The 18,838-nt window shown below is 35.6% G+C and overlaps 1 protein-coding gene across 50 annotated transcripts in view; it reads right to left on the reverse strand.

Moving 5' to 3' along the window:
* The window catches only part of Ptprd (protein tyrosine phosphatase receptor type D), a 2,343,620-nt gene that overhangs the window by 301,227 nt on the left and 2,023,555 nt on the right, over positions 1 to 18,838 (reverse strand). The gene's annotated exons all lie outside the window — the stretch shown is intronic.

The raw sequence follows: 18,838 nt of genomic DNA on the forward strand, positions 1-18,838 counted from the left end.
TATAGTCAACAATGAGCACTGGGGATAAACAAAAAATGCTAGGAACTAGAGAGCATGGTGCCCAAGACCATGCAGCTCCACAATATTCAGAGTAAAACAACCAAATCAAAAGTTTAGGGTTTAGTCACTTTCAATTTCTACTATGGGATCCTAAGTTTCTAGTTACTTGGGCCAGCATCCTGTTCAATCCATGGTCTCCTAAAGATCAAATTAGTTGTTAAAGAAAGCTGTTTCTGTTAAGAGATTAAAGTATGATGCATTTGTGCTGAGGATCAATGGGTCTTCTTTTCTGAACACCTCATTTTCTGAGTATTACCTTCTAGGATATGACTGGACAGAAAACCAGCTATGTTTAAAAAATGAGAGCAAGCTTCAGTCCCAAATCATGTGTGCACTTACCTGTTTTTGATATTATTTATTAATCAGCTCATATTGAAGAGGTATCCCTACCTTTTATTTTCCTCTAAAACTTAGCAAGTCTTCCATGTTTGATATTTTCATACACAGTCTTCATGTGTGTGTGTGTGTGTGTGTGTGTGTGTGTATGCACATGCAAGAGGACAACCTCAAGAGTCATTTTCATTATCACTACCTACTGTTTTTGAGTCAGGCTCTTTCATTGGCCCTGAGCTTATCAAGTAAGCTAGACTGACTAGCTAATGAGCTCCAAAAGTGCTCCTATCTCTACCTCACCAGAACTTGAATTGACAAGTGTGTATCCACATGCCTGGCATTTCTACAGAGATCCCAGGATCTACACTTGCAAGACAAGTGCATTAACAGCTGAGCTATCTCCTTAGCCCATAGTTTGATATACCTTGAAGACAATCAGAATATCTCCATTTGGCTTTATTCTTTAAACTGTATTTTCCCCAATATTCTGTCCTTCAAATATGAATATTGCATAATGAGTACGTAATTGTAAATGTGATTTAGGTTATTTCAGAAGGAGGAATGGCATGCTCCTTTCCTACCCACAAATTTTGTCCTGCCCCTCTTTATAGCGTCCACTATTAATTTGTGTGGTGTCTCATTAGACTAAGTACAGGCTGGGTACTACTTCCTAAAATCCATATTCTACCTAGCCATAAATATATCAAAACTCTGAAATTATCTGCCAAAATGCATGTACTAATTCCTCTATTTGACCTCAGCTGAGAATATGTGAACTGAGAAAGTAAATTTTTGTCCACTCTGTGAAATCACCGTGAATGTTAATTTAAGTATTAAAAATAAATTTTACAGGACTGGAAAGATGGCTTAGCAGTTAAGGCACTTGCCTGTGATACACAAGGACCCAGATTCGCTTTGCCAGTACCCATATAAGCAAGAAACACATGGTAGCACTGGAATGCTTCTGGAATTCATTTGCAATGACTAGAAGCCCTGGCATACCTATTCTCTCAATCTTTCTCTCTCTCTAATAAACAAAATTAAAATGAAAACAATAAAAAAAATTAAGGGCTGGAGAGATGGCTTAGTGGTTAAGTGCTTGCCTATGAAGCCTAAGGACCCCAGTTCAAGGCTCAATTCCCCATGACCCACGTAACTCATACATAGTGTGGCACATGCATTTGGAGTTTGTTTACAGTGGCTGGAGGCCCTGGTGCACCCATTCTCTCTCTATCTGCTTCTTTCTCTCTGTGTCTGTCTGCCACTCTCAAAGAAATAAATAAAAATAAACAAAAATAATTAAAAAAAATAAATTTAACAAGTAGACAATTTCATAAATTTGGAATCTATGAATTTAGGTTTACTGTTAATAACGAAGATATTTTACATATTATTAGAGTCTGTCAAGTTCAATTTTTTTTGTATAAAAAACACTAAAATGTGGAATTCTACAAAATTCTTAATTCTCTACAAAGATTTAAAATACAGCTTTATGCAAGAAGAATGGTAACATACACATGATCCAGAAAGTTGGGAAATTTTAGACATTTAGGTTGTCACTATTTGCAATGTTTTATATTAAAAATTATTTCTGGAACTTTTGACTAAAGTCTAAGACAAAAGTTCTCACACTATACCAAAAATCCACACAAGACAGGCCACTCCCCAGGAAAAGGAGCTCTTACTGCCTTGCCTTGTGCACTAATCTAGCTCAAGCCACTTCAGACTAAAGATACCCATTCTTCAGAGAGACACACCTGTTTCTACTGTTTGTTCTGATCATTATTTCTCCATTTGTGGTAAGAAAAGGCTGGGTTTGTGGCTGCTTGTTTTACTGCCAGCCTGCTTTGATAATGCTCTGGGGCTTTACCAGAAATGACATTTCAGACCATTCTAACTGAGCTCAGCCACTGAAGCTGAGCACAGTTGAAGAAAGCACTCAATTAGCAACTCCAGCTTCAAAGCCTGTATTATTCCCTCCTCAATACACATGTGTAACTCCCATTAGCATTAATGGGAGCTGTGGGAGCCCAAGGCTCAGAGAATATACCTCCAAGTCTGTTTGCTTGATGAGCATGCAATTAAACCTTATGGCCCAAATTTTTCAAGGAGGGCATAGTAAGTACACTAAGTACTCAGGCAAAATCAAATATGTTCAGTTCCAGAATAAAGTAAGCTATCACCTCTGCTGAAACATGAAGCAAGAACTGACTAAATTAAGTCTAATCTAATTGCACTTATTCTATTAGTTTTAGACAATACCCTTTCACTGGGGTTTTGAGAAAAGTTATTCCTCTATTTTAAAAACTGAGGTATATGTTTTGAAAGCATTAGTCCATATGGTTTAAAAGACTAGTTGCAGGGGTAAAAGTGCCTTCTATGATCAAGACCATTCTACATGAATTTTCTATGTGCAAATATAGTGTGACATTTACATAAATTCAAGGACTTTGCCTGCCTATTCTCAATAGCTTATTCTAGCCTAAAGTGCAAGGGGGAAATGGCTGACAGTACATTAAAAATTAGAATTTAGAGCAAAAGATTTGCCTTAATAATAGATTTGTTCTTAATAGGAAGTAGCAATATCTTCTTGGCCTTCAACATGTAGCATGATGAATCATCAACATACATTAACATGTGCAATATCTATATTCTGGATCAAACCAAAAGAAGAAAATAATCTTGAGTGATTTAGTATCATTAATTTTCCATTGTTTACATATTTTCCAAAATTAAAAAAAATAATACTTATGCTTTATGAAGATTAATTTACAACAAATAAGCAGCTAGTTTGGAATTGATTTATTATAATCCTTCCCATGAAAAACCAACTTATGACTTGATAGTGACATCATGAACGAGGGTTATTTCAGGTATTGGGTCATAATACAAATGGATTAAGTATCATACACTGTGTTGTTGAGACAAACTTCACTCGCACATGTAAGACTCAAGAACTTCCAGTGAAACATATTTTTAAAAAAGAAAAATAAAAGAAAGAAAGAAAAGCAAAAGTTTCCTTATTAGGAACTTGAGCTGGGGTTGTTCTAAAGACAAACAATGTATAAAATTTCATTCACTCAGCATTCACATGAGAACAAACTTATGCAACTTATATCAACTTGTGCCCAAAGCATTTGTTTTCAGGTCTTTTCTATTGGTGGAGAGAAGAAAGGGGCTGAGAATAGTGGACTGATAGCTAAATGGTTAAAGGCACTTACTTGCTATCTTGCAGGCAGGTTTAAGCTTTCACTTTCTAGAACGCACATATAACTGGTAGCAAAGGATCATGTGCATGTGTAATCCAAACATGCCTATGAGAATGGGCAGCAGAACCAAGAGAATCTGAAGCATGTGGACCAGTAGACTGGCATGCACAAAGGGAAGTGGCAGAAGCAAAATAAGAAGGGAGCCCATATGTCAATGCAAGGTAGATGAGGGGATACAAAAAGCAAGGTTGTCCTCAGACTTGCACATATGTATCATGGCATGAACATACCTATATAGCACATATATCATATGCATTCATATAGATACACACAATAAAATAGGAAGATATATCTGTTTATGTAGGTATGTATGTGTGTGTGTGTGTGTGTGTGTGTGTATATATATATATATATATATATATATATATATGCAAACATATATATATACATACACATAATATATACACATTTATGCATGTATATGCATATATATGCATAATATTTATCTTACAATATGTACATTATATATATTTTTCCATTCAGTTTAAACCAAAATACACTATTTCCACAAATATTAGCAGTCTTTGGAATATACAAGATGCTGATGCCACAAAAGACAATTCCTTGAGATATTTGTTGAGAGGGTACAAAGAAAATAAGGGAGGAGAGGAAAATGAAGATATGTATCTAGTGCCTCAGTAAGAACTATTCTTGGGAAGCAGCTGAGATTTCTTCACTGCTGTGGAGGATCTGCTAGAACATCTTAGAGAACTGAAAGACAAAGGCCATATACAACTTTTCCTACACATTAGGCTACAAGAAAGCTCAAATACACCATTTAGGTCTTTCAAATGACAATATTTACATACACATCTGACTTTAACCAGCTCTTGTGTATCTACTCTGTGTCTGTTTAGATATCGGAGACAGACATAGATTAGTCACCCAACTACTTTCCTTAAAATATAAGCACCATTGATTTAATTTCTAATTATAGGAACCAACAAACTACTTATCTTCCTAATCCCTCCCAAATGGTTTGAATTAAAATGAATCTCTGAATCAGATATAATGAAACTGAGTGGCTAGCATTTCATAATCATTGGCAATTTTTGCATACATGTCTCTATGCACGCAGAAGAGGGCAAATTCAATTTCTTCCCTTTTCATACTCTTGCAATCATTGTCATTAAAAGGCATATCTGAAAGGGCATACTCAATGAGAAATAACACATGGGAGAACAAAAGATACACCATCTTTCAGTCTTTTTTTTTTTCTGAACTAACTTTGAAATGGGTAGGTTGTTCCGACTAAAGCCTTTGACTTTAAATTGCCATTTCTTTTTACACCCAATTAAATTGTCAGCATAATGAAGAACTGTCCAACCGAGTCCAACTGTGAGGATCTTCTCACTGCTGCTTTCTGCAGTCCTAATTTGCAGATGCTATTGTCGAAAATTAGAATACTGTGTCACCTCCTCAGCAACAAGGCATGTAAGGCTTGCACCAGTGCTATTGGAGATATAGAAAGAAAACTTGCTCCTAACTTTGGGCATACTGAAAGAAATATTGTCCTAGAATAGGAAGGTATTTGGACACTGAGCAGATGTTAATGGTCCTTATTCTATGACAAGTATTAAATGAAGATCACATACTTGTGATAAGACCAGCAAGTCTGATAACAGAAAATGCAGAAAAAGAGCACACACACACACACACACACACACACACACACACACACACACACACGCACACACACACACAAAAAAACAAAAAACAAAAAACACTGGATTGTATAGAGCCATGAAGGGCAATCTAGATAATTGGTATATATTTTTTTAAATGAAGAAGTTCTAGTTCCTTGGATTCTCTCAAACTCACACGGATCTGAGCAGTCTTCATCAACCAGTACTTCCAATAAGAAAGTCACAGAATCACAGAACACTAACATGATATAGTCACCACACTTGAAAGAACCAACAATGACTATCTGTGGCTGTCTGAATTTTTTAAGAAACATAAGACTCAATTTATCTTAACTTTCCTTGGTAAAACTGCCTGCAGTTGAGTATAAGTCACCATACTTTGTAGCCACATTTTGAATGAAGAAATGTAACTAATATTTTATTACCTCACAGACTTAGCATTTTTGTAGCAAGGCCACTATATCCACTCTTTCAAAGAATGAAATACAACAACAAACAGGAACAACAAATGTCATGGCAGTGCCTGTCTGTGATCTCGTCACTCACGAGGTGAGGACATGGGGTCCGTGTCCTGGGCTGCGTACTGATTTTAAGACTAGCCTGGAATACAGGAGACTCTGTCTCAAACAAAACAAAGAATAAAATATAAAAACAACAGGAAAGGATATATCATGAAGTCTGCTTCCTAGGCTGACTCAAGAATATATTTCTCCTAACTGAAAGTGAGTAACCTTGGGCCCACATCTCCCTAACTCCCACCCACCCCACCCTCTATAACTTCCAGACTCCAGTCCTATCAGGTAGATGTTTTGAGAATCCACATGAGTGAGGTCATGAAGCATTTGTTTTCTGTTCATAACATAATTCATTAAAAAAATACTTTGGAAGTTAATGACATGAATAATAATCAGATTCATTTTTAAAAGCATGCTATTAATCAGCCTTGGGGTAAATATTTTCTCTCCTTTAAGACAAAACTTAGGAACATATTCCTTCTTCAAAATCATGCATCTCTTTTTTTCTCATATCACCCAAACCTTTCTTAAGCTCTCTTCCTATCATCACTAAGGAGAAACATGAGTATGGTGAGAAAATGTCCCCTAAGCAAGTATTTTTTTTTAAACTACAGTTAAGCTACTTTTCACATACCTCCAACCTATTAGTAGGCATTAAAAAAAAAAAAAAATCCCTTTCTTTCACTAGATCTTCTCTGGAATGCCACATTGCACATAGCATCACAATAGAGCACCAGAGTGCAAAAAACAAAAAAAACCAAAAAAAAAAAAAAAAACTGTTAAATTGAGGAAATGCTTCTGAATCAAAACACTTGATATTCCATCATCTGAGCATCTGATCATGAGGCATCTGATAAAGTTCCTCTGAATTTGGCCCTCTAAATCTTTGGCTCTTCCACAAGGTACATGGGCATTCATTTAGTAGTAAAATCCTTTTCAGGCCTCTCATTTAGGGTAACATTAACTCTTGTTAATGGAAAAATGCCTTTGTATTATGCATAATCTTATAAGAGGGAGTAGTCCGTGAGTACTGCCTATTCAAAATAGTATGGTAGGGCTAGAGAGATGGCATGGTGGTTAAGGAACTTGCCTGTGAAGCCTAAGGACTCAGGTTTTATTACCTAGTACCCACATAAGCAGATGAACAAGGTGGCACATGTGTCTGGAATTCATTTACAGTGGCTGGAGGACATAGCACATCCATTATCTCTCTGTCTGCCTGTCACTGTCAAACTACTAAATAAATAAATAAAATATTTAAAACAATAAAAAGAGTAATAACAAACAGTATGGTAATATGAAGAGAAAAGAAAAAGGTTAAGATATTTGACATAAATTTTAAGAACCAAAATTATAACCAGTGGCAATGCTCTCTTGAGTCTGTGTTAAACCATGAAGGTAAAGAGTGAAAAGACTTGTGCAGCTTCATGAGAGACTCATGTCTGTAATGTGGTGGATTGAACTGCTTTTTTATTAATCATATGCAAAATATCACATGATTCTCTATTATGTGGTCTAATTTCAGTATAAAATCCAGATTTTATAAAAACTAAAGCTTATGAAACTTTAGAAGGCTACAGGCTACATTATAAAAATGTGAAAACTTATTTTGAAAAATTTAAAAACATATATAATTGAATAGTGGTTGTCTCTTTGGGGTCTTTGGAAGGTACTATTCAGGAAGAACCGTAACTTAAAAGCTTCCTTGAGCTGGGTGTGGTTTATTCCCAGCACTCAGGAGGTAGAGGTAGGAGGATTGTTGTAAGTTCAAGGCAGCCTGAGACTAGATAGTGAATTCCAGGTCAGCCTGCACTAGAACAAGACCCTACCTAATAAGTAAGTAAGTAAGTAAGTAAGTAAGTAAGTAAGTAAGTAAGTAAATAAATAAATAAATAAAAAATAAATAAATAAATAAAATAAACATGTTTTCTAGAAGGCTTGGATGGCCCACCTCAGCCAACCTAAGATTACTTCTCTCCACCATTCCCATGCAGACAATGACAATCTTTGGAGAGGAGGTGGCTAGTGATGATTTGTGACTGGAAGACACAGAGTAGCTAATGGCTGCAAAGCTTAATCAATGCAATTAGCATGAAGAAGGCCAGAACTGACTAAAACACATCACTCCCACTGTCATCATAGAGCTCTAAGGTACTTGTGCTAAAAGAATCTGTGGCTACAGATATGGCTCATGTTTAAGGCATTTCCCTGCAATGTATAACAACTCTAGTTCAATACCCTAGTACCCATGTAAGGCCAGATGTACAAAATGGCAAATGCATCTGGAACTTGTTTGCAGTGGCTGGAGGTGTGCCCTTTCTCTTTGTTTCTCATCTTTCTCTGCTTGCAAATAAATTTAAAAAATCATTAAATAAAATGTTTGCTTTTACGTTATCATAATTATTCTTTAACTGCATTGATAATGAATTAAAAACAGAGACAGAGAGAGATTGGCCTATACTCTAGTTATCCTACTAGGCAAATCCCTAGTCTAAGAAGGGATTATCTAATGCCTCCTGAGGCTCTTAGTTGTGTGTTTATGGTAAATCATTAAGAATAATATTTTAAGCCAAAATGAACTCTTCCTTCCACATTATGAAGTATCCGTTTGTAAGCTGAGAGAATTCCATTTGCTATTGAGCCAATGAATGTTAAATTTACTAATGTATCTTTGCAATGAAGAAAAAAATGGTGAGAACTATAAATCAGCTGAAGTACTCTGTCAGTGCACAACGGGCTTGGCAGGACCTGGACATTCAGTTGTGTCATCGCAGCACATAATGGAATGTAACACCTGATTGGAAATAAGAAGCTCCTTAAGATACAAAGCTCTAGTCCAAGTGGTTAGGCTGTAAAAAGTAGAAAATCAAAGGTGTTTACTGTTTTTGAGTATAATTAATAGATTTTCTATGAGTTAAAATACCTAATGTCCCCTTTTAACGAATAAACATATTATAAAAATCAATTTTGCTTAATAAAGTCGTAGGGAGGAGATGCTTTAAGATATTTCCCTAGTATATTTGAAAGCCATCTCATGCCAAGTCATCTCCATCTGAAGCAAAGGAGACATAAAACCACTAAGTGCAGTAATAAAATCTCATTTTATTATTTGTTGCGAGAGAAACAAAAAGGAATATTATGGTTAAGGTAATCACCATGTTTTGTCAACTCCCTACTAAAGTATATCTCAAATCTTCCTAAAAATGAAATATAATTTCATTCTAGAACATTTTTACTCATCAGGAAAAAGGATTAGATTAATTATTCTGTCACTCGAAGTTTTGCATATCAAATACATCTCACATTTTAATAAATCTCACTGATGCTCAGTAAGAGATCAGATCATACTGCAAGTGATGTGACTTGAAAAGATATAAACTGAATTGTGGAGAGAGTAATTTTCTTTAAAAACTATATTTCAATATCATCAACCATGATATGCATGTATAACTGTCTATTATTTTGTCCAAAATTAGATACCCCAGAGAGGATTTAGTTTCCTTGAAAGCAGGCAGAGACCCTGTCTTCTCCATCTTTATATCCCAAATATTTAGATTAGTCCCTGGCACAGAAACAGCTGCATTGTTGAATGGGTAAGTTTACAAACTAATATAAATTTCATCTCACATATTCCCTTGGTATCTGTACAGTAGGGAGTAGGTCATCTTACTCCATATGACGGTAAAACTGCTTTATCACCTCTCATCACCTACACCAAGAAAGAAACTATCAATAAGAAAAACTGCCAATATCCTTTTCTCTCACTTCTGTAAATGTTTAAATGAGATCTGACATTTCCCTGGTCCTCTACAAAATATAATTAATGAAACTACATTTTCACAGATATCAAATATATTTTGTGGGCTCTTTTATAATCTGTGTCCACAATAGTTCATATAAGATAGGAGATAAATCATATTTTAAGTATTACCTAAATTTGACCAATGTAATTCAAGCAACTTATTGCATAGTACAAATGTTTTAGCATTCCTAAGAATATGGAAATGTCTTTCAACATGACATTCAGCACAAGGGAGCATGTGGAGGGAGGTTAAAGTTCTTGGTATTATAAACTAAAACCAATAAGTGATATTCAGACTATCAAAACAACATAAAAGCATATGACTACTTTTCTAATCTATAACTGTATTTACATTGGAAAGACTGATTTTCAGTCCATTAGACAAGAACTGTTTTAAAAATAAGACAGAGAAAACTAGCTTTCCATGTTTCTTGACCTACACCTCCTTGATAGCCATGTTCATATAATGGCTATTTACTGAATGACTACAAGCCTAGCACCATTCTAGATGCTGGGACTGGGTCATGGATGAAAAACCAAACATGCCAGCTTCAAAGGGAAAAGTGAAAGAATTACCATCTTTTCAAGAACTTTTATATGCAAGTCACTGTGCCACATGCTTCACAGATAAGCCATTAACTTCTCAAAATGACCCTAACCTGAATAAGAATTTCACATTTTGGCTTGATGAATTTGTCTGAACCCATGCAGGTAGGAAGCAGTGGAATGCTGATATGAATTCATGCCTGACTAGCTAGAGAGAGAGTACTCTCTTTCCTTGAGGTTCAGTGGTCTGGGCTGGTATTTTTCCTCTGCCTAGATTTTTCTGGTTCTGAATCATGCTACCCAAGCAACAGAAGCCAAGAAAATTAGCAGTACTTTGTTCATTATATAAAAATAGGATAATCTGTGCCCATATGGTCTTTCACTGCTTCTAATGTGACTGACTATCCACATATATGTGTTTTCATATACCTCCACATGTGTGCATATTCATTCCTTCAGACATGTACTGGGTGCCTGATAAATACTAAAAGTATGTCTAGGTCATAGAAAAAGTCAAAAATTAGAAGCTGGTCCATGCTTTTAATCCTAGCACTTGAGAGTCTGAGGTAGCAGGATTGCTACGAGTTCAAGGCCACCTGAGATTACACAGTTAATTCCACATATGCCTGGGCTAGAGTAAGACCCTACCTTGAAAAACAAAATAATAAGTACAAATAAAGATAAAAAGATAGTCATAACTTATACACGAAGAATCAATATTCAGAATCAAAATAACCCCAAAATAAAATAGAGTTGAATTTTGTAAGGTGAAAATACTGTGAAGCAAGTTAAAGATTACATATCTGATATAAACATATACATGCATACCACATGAAAATTTACACATATATGCATACACACATATGTATACATATGTATATACATATATATGTACTAATAGATTTCCCTGTACTAATATGAAAACTGACAAATGACTATATTACAAGCCATTAAGTGTTTACATACTTACATTTTCTATTGTATTTCAAATCCTAGTCGTTGGTCAATGCTAGATCTATGGTTAACTATGCAATTCAACAAACAAGCAAACTCAGGAGAACTGTTTGTGCCAGTCCTAGAAGGAGAGAAATCTACAAACTGTTAGTATTCTGTTACTGGTCTCATTTATGATATACAACTTCATGTTTTGTTTTGCCTTTTTTCTTCTTCTCTTTTCCTAAGATAGGGATTTGTGACCCAACTGCCTCCATCTCCTACTGCTGGGATTACTGATTTACACTTTCACACCAACCTCAATGTTTTCAAATACTCTTTATATGATACTTGAGAGGTAGCGATTTTTTTTTCTGGGAAAATCCAAAATAATGATCAAGTATGGTCAGGGTGATATGGCCACAAAGTTCAAAATCCAAACACAATTTCTTTTAAAAATTCTCAGCATGTTAAAGGGTGATAATACTAAACAATTAATGCAAAGGAAAAAGGTTTCACATCAAGGTTACCAATCAAAGACTCAAAAAAGAACTCAGAAAATTGTGCAAAATAAATTAAAATTCAGTATTATTTTAAAAGATCACAGGGTAAAGTCTTAACAGTTTCTTATGGTCTTTGATAAAATTTATTAACAATGCTAGAGTGTATTACATATTGCAGTGCCTAACATGACATTAATTCACAAGTCATTGCTTTTTAAGGATATATGCAATAGGAATTTGATAGTTAAAGCCTATATCAGGTATTTGGTATATCTGGCAACGAAATCCCAAGAAATTATGCATGCATAACTTTTAAAAATTGCATCTTAATTAGTAGCTTAAAATAAAATTAATTTTTAAAGCCAATATAGTGAAAGCTTAAATTTTTTTCCAATTTTATCAGTGAAATATGACTAAATATTCAGTTTTAAAGCATAAATATTATGTAAAATCAACCATGAACTATTGTTAAGTATTGTTATTAAATTCCTTTGCAAAAGTTCAACTTACAGAAGTGGTCTTTATTAACTTAATCATATTACTTCAACTTATAGTGACTTATAGTCCAATCTCCCTAGCCAGTGTGGTATGCCCAAACCTCTTTTTCTTCCTCTACAGCTCTTTCCTTCTAAAACAATTTGAATGATAATATACCCACCAATATGGGATCATTAGTTATATGTTTTAACCAGCATGGGACTCACGAATACTAACAACTTTTGTTAAGGGTGTTGTAGATAAAAGTAACTTGTATTTCAGGACACAAAAGAAAGAAGATCATTCTTATGGAAGGGTGACAAAAGAAAAAAAAATAACTGATCTTCCACCAATAAGGAAGAATGTTTCCTTTCAATCTCCTTCAAACTGGAATATTAGCTTTCTCCTGTTTTGTTCAATGTGAAATGTCTGATCTTTCTGGAACTTGGAAACAGAAATATGGCACTAGCTTTCTTGGGCTCCTAGTTTTCCATTGACTTAACAGAACTTTATACTTCATGAGTCTTTCTCTACTCATCCTCTGGGTTCTCTTTCTCTGGAGAGTCCTGACTGATGATCTGCATCTACTTCTAATATCTCGTCAGTTCTTACACATGCAAGTTTTCTATTTATTTATTTATTTAGGAATGACAAAGAGGGAGAGAGAGAGAATGGGCTCACCAGGGCCTCCAGCCACTGCAAACGAACTCCAGATGCATGTGCCACCTTGTACATCTGGCTTACATAGTTCCTGGGGAATTGAGCCTTGAACCAGGGTCTTTAGGCTTCACAGGCAAGCACTTAACTGCTAAGCTATCTCTCCAGCCCACACATTCAAGTTTTCTATCTCCATTACTCTTACATGAGCTCTGTCTGGTAGAAATGTAGCTATCCTTCAGACTTCCCCTCAGAGGTCGCCTTCATCTCAGGATGCATCACAAAGGTAATATTTTATTGCAATTGTCAATTTTATGACGCTATAGGCTATTTTTTTTCCTCGGGTGACACTCATCTGTCGACTTGTCAATTGGAAAAAAAAAAAGTCCCTCTTTAAACACTACCTAAAGTAATAAAATATTGTCATAAATAATATAATAATCATTTCTAATACATAAAACTCTTAATTTCTTGGCTATATGCACAGAACAAACAATTTGTAACTATATATAATTTAATTTATTAAATTAAGAATCAAAAATTGTAGAAAAATGCAAATCAAAAGTACATTAAGATTCCACCTAACTCTAATCAGCATGTCAGTCATTAAGAAATGCAGCAACAAATGCTTTTAAGGATATGGATAAATGAGCCCTTATGTAGATTATTACATAAATTGATCCACCTCTGTGAAAATAAATATGGGGAAATACTAGAACTAGACCTACCATATTGCATAGCTACTCCACTACTGGGTATTTACTCAAAGGACTCAAAGGGAACATATTGCAGGGATACTTCATATCAATGTATACTCCAGCTATATTCATAATAGCTATGATATAGAACCGGCTAGACATCGAACTACAGAGGAGCTGAAAAGAAAATTTTGGTACATGCCTGAGGCAAAAGGTAAGACCCTATTGCTGAAGATACCACTTGCTACCAACACAAAGCATGGAAGAGACTTAGCTGCAATACAGAGGAAAGCCAGTCCCCAGATAGCCTACCTAGTGCTGGGAAGTACTACATGAGCTACTGGGAGAAAGTGGGCAACAACAATCTGAGTAAACAGAGGTCTAAGCTGCTCAAAAGCAAACATCCTTACAGGAGGTACATGCCTGTGCAATAGTGGCACACAAGTTTGGTGAGTGAACATTAGCTTTCTGATTGGCTAGAGAGCCTCAGTGTAAAGGAACCCATATGTGGAGTTGGGAACCAGGTCAGAATCCTATGGAGAAAGATTATGCTTTCCAGTGTCAAGGTCTCACTAGGCTAAAAAAGGGGTTATATACATCAAATTCTCCCTAAATTAATAATGCTTATTCTATTTAAACTATGCTGACTTTGCTCTCCCTTGGAGAAACTGTTTTTTTTTTTTGTTTTTTTTTTGTTGTTTTTTTCAGATGGTTTCAAGACCTGAGGAAATAAACTACCCTTTGCACTTCACCCAGGCCACAGCTGAAACCACAGAGGAGTTGAGGAGATAAGCAATAATGCTGCTTCCATTGATAATTCCATGATAATCAACACCAGGGTGAAGGAGACTGACCCTGAGGATATATAACACCTACCAAAGCAGAGATTCAGAGGCTCCTAAGAGCTCATAACTGAAGTATATTTAATTTCACCCACTGCAGTTCAGGGAATTTTGCAGAAGAGGGGCCAGAAAGATTGTAAGAGCCACAGGTTGAGACATCATGCCCAGTAATTCCCATAACTGACTGCTGCTCCCACAATGCACAAACTCCAACACCATGGGGAATACCTGCAACCCCACTGAGGAGTGTCTCCAGCCAAATGGGGGCAGGGATGAGGGAAAAGTGGGTGCCAACACCTGATTTATCTATATGAAATATGTGTCAATATTAATAATAATAATAAACATAAAAATTGCAATATAAATATATCATGCAATTTTTATTCAGGCATAAGAAGGATTTAAATTCTATCATTTACAGGAAAGTGGATGCATATGTAAATGCCCATGATAAGTTTTTAAGTCAGTTTCAGAAGAACAAATATGTTTTTCCTCATTCGTGGTTTATAGATTTCATGTAACCACATATAATCATGTGAAAGTGAATTGAAATTGTCTAGGAGATCAAGGGAACTTACAGAAAGGGAAGGACAGATGAAAACAGGCTAGTGGGAACATATGGTTGAGTGACGATATGGCTAAAAGAAAATGTATTTAAATTACTTCTGAGGTTTTTCAATTAATTAATTAAAAAAAGAATAAAGGATGTGTCAATGTCAATACCAAATTCCATTCTAGCTTAACACAATCTCCTTAATTCAATCATAAATAAACACTCCCATAAACACTCCCATGGCTTTATATTCATTTTAAAATCATTAAAGATAACATTTTATTTACTAGGAGGTCAAAAGAAGAAAATTGTTTTTACTTGGATGCCATGATTTACAAGGGCATTCCTTCTCCCTGAACAGTTTGAAGGCACAGTACCTGTATAGAATAAGCAAGGGCTAACTGTTTCTAAGAAGGAGCAGGCACCATAAACACAGAAGTTACACACAGAGCTGGATGACAGGGAAGTTCACAGCCTCAGCAGCCATATGCACATTTCCCAAAACACTCTGTTTTTGCTTCTCCCCTTATTAGGTTCTCCCTTGGCTATCTAAATGGGCTCCTGCCTATGTGGCAGTGATAGGTAAAGAGGAATTACTTTTAAATCCTAAAGATTAAAGTGGATGTCACTAGTTTAGGCTAGCTTCTATTGGTTCTACCTACTGCTATGTTTTTCGTGTGGAGAAGCTGTATACCACAATAATAATTTATATTTTATCAATTTATTCCAAGTATCTACTATCCAAGTCATCTTCACTCAGTACCATAATTGTCAGCAAGTGTGTTCTGTGTTGGACACCCTTCCTTTTGTTTCAGTCTTTCATAAAAATCCTTTTGTGTGACAGTCAGGCAGCTGTGCTTTGTTCTTTAATGTTCCTAGCCCAGATCCCCAGCCGAGACCACTTTATAACATAAACGGCGAAGTACCATTTTCACAGCGGGGACAACTGTGTTCATCTTCAAAAAGAGGCATTAATAAAATGAGACTGTAATGAACATGCTAATTCTGATCGCAGGGTACTGCACAATGGCAGAGAAAGTTGACTGTCATCTCCCTGAAAGATCATAAAAGTTGTGTGCTTTCCTTTTTTAACAACTGCTATAATGGCTTAAATTCTTTGAAACAGACATATTATGCAAACATTTCTCTCTACTTCTCCATGTAATGTTTCTTCTATCTCTCCAGTGGTTCTCTGTGTGATGCTATCTCAGTACAGTCACCTTCGGGGATACACACACACACACACACACACACACACACACACACACACTTTCCATCTTGCAAGAACTGACTTTCTAGAAATGGGCATACACTGAATCATAGAAATGGGCAGTGAGAAGTGATCTGACTCATTTGATCACAGGCTAAGGCTTCTCTGTGCAAATGAGGTCAAAATAATAAATAACTAACAAAATCTTATCACAACATGGCCATTAGATTCATGAACTCAAAGCAGCTCAGGTTTTCTGCACAAGATTGAGACTGTCAGTATCTCACCATTTATGAGAGAAGGGTCCATAAAACCCCAAACCACCCTGTTGCTCTAATGGCAGTTAATGGCTGGTGGGGTCCCATTCATCACTGATATAGCCACTGATAATTTACCAATTCAAAAAAATATAACATAACCTTTTAACCCATGATAAAGGCACCCTATTTTAACCTAATAAAAAAAGAACATGAAAAGTAGGATGGGGATTAATGGGGAAGAAGTGTGGCAATGAGAAGGGGAGGGAGATAAGGGAGTATAATTGCAGTAAGAAAGATCATAATATGCTACATACACATACGATGTTGCCAAAAGTGAAAACCATAGAAAAAAAATTGAAAAAGAACAATAAATAAAAGGACTATAAGTAGATTTGATTAAAATTCCAGGAGCTTTGTACCATAGAGCCAGAACAGGAATAAAAAAATAATGGAGATGTGATTTGCATCTTCTGGATATTTTCTTCCAAACTAATAGTCATCATTTGTAGATGATGTAGTTTAAAGTATTACCTACTGAAATTCACCCTGGCTAGTTATCATGGATGTTTTTGTGTTGCTTTGGAGGCAGTGCTGTTTGTGGAACCGACAAGAATCTGATCACAATGAACTATTCAGGAAAATTTAACCTATCCTGTGCTGGTCTGAATGATAATGCATTTTCTGACTGCTATCTTCTCCAAAAAAGTTTTGAGCTTAAAATATGTGATAATTATCATACTTGAAAGACAAGTTGATACAATTTTTCTAGAACTTTCTCTTATAGAAGAGAGATGATGTGAGCAGGAAGAAAGGATTCATGACACCCTTCCTCAAACTCCAAGTAAAGGCTAGGATTTTTGGTAGTAAAAAAGTCTACAGATGAGATATGGCATATCCCCTTCCCAGGCACTGACAATAGATAGTAGATAGAACATTTCCCTTCCCCATTATTATTACGTAAATTTTTTATTACATATTTTCCCGCTTATACCTTTGGTCAGGAGGAAATTATGGCTAATCAAGTAAGGATCCAGAGAGAACCAATTTCGTTTGGATGACAGCCACTTTTTCTAAATCATCTTTCTAGTGTTTTTCTTGCCAGGAAAACTAATTTGCAATACTGAGCCTTACCACACAATGAGGTAAGTCCTGGAATGTAGTGAGCTTTCAATGAGCCCTACGGTTTTGACTGAGCACCCAGATCTTGGAGAAACCATGTCTCAGCCTGCTCCAGTACCAGGTGGCCAGAGATCCAACAGGGCAGTGGAAAAAAAAAAAAAAAAAAGAATGTGGCAAGAATGACCATATTCAACTCACATTTCTTCCTCCATGAACTACACTCTTATGGGGAAAATGGACAATTACCCAAATATCTCATTCCAGGGCTCATTTAACCTCAAGCTTGTGGTTATCCTTCCTATGAAACAGTTTGTGAAAGCTAAGGTAATCTGAAACAACATACTGAAGGTAAGTTTTCCTTGAAATGTCCCTGTTGATGCACATGGGTGGTCAGAGAATGTTTTCAATGTCGTCTTCATTAGCCACACAGGGCAGATGTTTAAATTTCCAATTAATTAGGTTTTCCAAAGGCCTGACTGGAATAAAGGAGTGATGTCTATCCAGACCACTTACACAAAAGACACCATGATAGCTGGCACATTTTCACATTCATCAGCATGTAGGGAGAATTTAAATGACCCATATAGACAAAACGGGCATCTCTTGAGAGCTAGTGCATGGCAAGTGTAAAGTAGCCTCCATGTGCCGATGAATAAGCGTGTTTTCAGGGTCTGCCAAGATGACTTGGAAGAGGAATCCAACTCATGATGAGACAGAACTCAGTGACTATGAACATCTCACATTCCCCTAACTGTTCACAGTGCTCTAAACCCATAAATCCCAGTATAGAGAAGGGATATTTTAAAATAAGACTATTACCAAAATCATCATTTCTTAGTAAAAGTTAAAGAGGAATTCCTGAAAACAAAGATAACTCTTGTTTTGGAAATTATCTTTCCTGATTCATCTTATCTAACAAGAATGTATATAATTATTCAATTTTAAGATTGTGTTTAAATTACTTTGAATTATTCAAAACTACCTTTGGAATTTTTTGCATGAAATATTTCCAGAACTACTAAACACTACTTAAAGCATGGTAAGTTACATACTCTACTGAGATTTTAATTTTCCATTCTAATGAACTTAAATATAATAGATATTCACATAGAAAGACAGCATTTTGCTAATGCCTTCATCAGACGCATAAAGTATAAGTGAAAGAAACAACTATGATTATTTCCTTTGAAAGAATCCAAAGGCTTAATATAGATGATTAAAAAGTTTCTGATACTTTTTAAAATTTTTATTACACTTTTATCATACACTTCCTACCTAGTCCTAAACTAGGTATTAAAACATTAACAGAAGACCTACAAAATGTCTGATTTTGCTTAATATATGGGCATGCGCTTGCTCTTTCCTTCCTCGGTGTTCTTGAAAAATCAAAATGGTAACTGGCATTTAAAAAGAAC

The sequence above is a fragment of the Jaculus jaculus genome, chromosome 1 (assembly GCF_020740685.1).
Source record: "Jaculus jaculus isolate mJacJac1 chromosome 1, mJacJac1.mat.Y.cur, whole genome shotgun sequence".
NCBI lineage: Eukaryota > Metazoa > Chordata > Mammalia > Rodentia > Dipodidae > Jaculus > Jaculus jaculus.